The sequence below is a fragment of the Dicentrarchus labrax genome, unplaced genomic scaffold (genome assembly GCF_905237075.1).
Source record: "Dicentrarchus labrax unplaced genomic scaffold, dlabrax2021, whole genome shotgun sequence".
Taxonomy (NCBI): domain Eukaryota; kingdom Metazoa; phylum Chordata; class Actinopteri; family Moronidae; genus Dicentrarchus; species Dicentrarchus labrax.
Window position 1 is genome coordinate 1743575 of NW_026136717.1, and position 2249 is coordinate 1745823.

At 36.9% G+C, this 2249-nt stretch overlaps 1 protein-coding gene across 1 annotated transcript in view; it reads left to right on the plus strand.

Annotated features, from left to right (window-relative positions):
* The window catches only part of sstr1b (somatostatin receptor 1b), a 251490-nt gene that overhangs the window by 199418 nt on the left and 49823 nt on the right, over positions 1-2249 (plus strand). The window lies entirely within an intron of this gene.

Below are 2249 nucleotides of genomic sequence, written 5' to 3' on the forward strand. Positions count from 1 at the left end.
AACAGCATTCTTCTGTGGTTCTGGAGGAGCTTTCTCATGTCTGAGAAAGAAAATGATGGTGTCATAGTGACCTCACCTTCCTCGGCTGCACAAAATATCCTTCACTTGATTAAAATCATGATTTGTGTTACATAGGACAGGTCAGGCATGTTTCTTGATTATCATGGTTTCCTTCAGGTACTTCTTCACGACTCGAAAACAAGTTAGAAAATAAGTTTAATTTATAGGGGCCTCCCACTTGCCAATAAGAAGACCATTGAGCTAAAGAAAATGTCTATAGCCCTCCAAGAGGTTAGCAACAACTAATAGTAGTGACTGATGATGATGAACATGAAGAAGATGATGACGATGACAACATTGATGGGGGACAATGAGCAGTGATTATAGTAATAATAATAGTAATAATAATAATAATAACACTAATATCAGTAATATTAGCAATGGCAGTCAAGCAGGACCATGGCAGGAGGCTCCACCAGGATCCATGAGAACCTGTGAGACGAGAAAGCACAAGAACTCCAGGGAAGAAGTGAAGTTAGTAACATGCATTAATGGAACATGAATGAGTGCAGAAAGAGAGAGGAAGAGAGGAGCTCAGTGCACCATGGGAAATCCCCCTGCTTTGAGCTAAATATTAATGTTAACCTGCTCACAATGACAATGCTAACATGCTGATGCTAAGCAGGTATAATATTTACCATGTACACTGTCTGGGTTTTGCATGTTAGCATGCCAACATATGCTAATTAGCATCAAACACAAAGTAGAGGCTGTTTTTAGGTATTTGGCATAGACTATAAATGAAAATGGACATAGACACCCATAGGTTCACGAAGAGCTGGCAAAGAGGTGAAGCTTAATATGATTTAAATGGATAGGTTCTATAAAGATTCACCCCCCGTACAGTTGTCATTAATGGTGAAATTAGCTATAGAGACCTGAACAGTTTTATGTAACAGGCTGTAAACATGTTTATTTCTGCTGTAAAGTTGGGCTTTTTAATATGGGACCTTTTGGTCACAAAGCAAAGAATTGGAGAAATGGAAATGTAGACCTGATGATGGCACTAAATGAAATGTAAGGGAGGGCATCATAAAAATGGTTAGAATTCATCCAAAGGGAACATTAATTAAATGTCTGAACCAAATATCATGGAAATCTATCTGATGGTTGTCAAGATATGTCACTCTGTACCAAAGTGGTGGACTTACTGACAGTCAGATGGCCCATTGGCTTAATGTCCGTGAGCACCAGCTCAGTTGGCCAAGTTCAATTTTTGTGAAAGAGAGTCAATATGAGCACTTAAAGGCCCCTCCAGTCGAAAATCAGTTTTTCTTCTTGTTCCTACAGTGTGATTTTTGATCTTCACTGTGCAAACTGATGTATGTGCAGTCCACTGAGAATGGACTTTACAGTGAAGGAGGAGACAGCTTGTGCCAGCAGGAAAACCTTCTTTTTATTTTTATATTTGTATATTTAGAGATTCTGGAAGTTTTAATAAGGTACAAGGAGTAGATGACTTTTTTATTGTGGAAATTATACTTTGCTTGTAGAAAGAACATATCAGAATATCATATATATGAATGTGAAGTCCATTTTCTTATGTATATAAATATAAGTAATTGTAACTGTAATTGTTTTTGATGAGTTTTGATGATTTGCACTATATTATTTGCATAATGTAGTTTACTTTAGTTTGTAATAAACTAACTCTTTATTTATTTTAAGCAGAGGTCCGGGTCAGGCCCAAAACTCCTTCAGGCTCACACAAAGTATTTTTGCACTTGGGTCCTGACCCGATCATTAAAATTGTTATACATTTTTTTAAAGCAGAAATTTGGGCTTGGGTGGTGCTAGGGCCCAAAACGGCTTCCTAGGTTTTGGCTCGCACTGTTTTTTTATGCAACTGTTATTAATGAGTGAATTTGGTATTTATTCATTTTGATAATAATTTGCACTATATTATATGTATATTTTAGTTGACTTTAGTTTGTAATAAACTATTTTATTTATTTGTTTGTTTGTTCATTTTAAGCAGACATTTGGTCCCTGTCATTTTTTGTTAATGAGGATGGGTGGAATTTGACTCCTCCAGTGATGGATGCAAGTGATATTGTGTTGTTGTGTATACATAACTAGATTGGTCTTGAAGGCACCACCACCAGATTTGGAGCTCCAAATTTACCAGCATCACCTAAAGGCAACGCAGTATTAGTGTGACAAGATTTTTTTCCCTTCTCGAGCCAGAG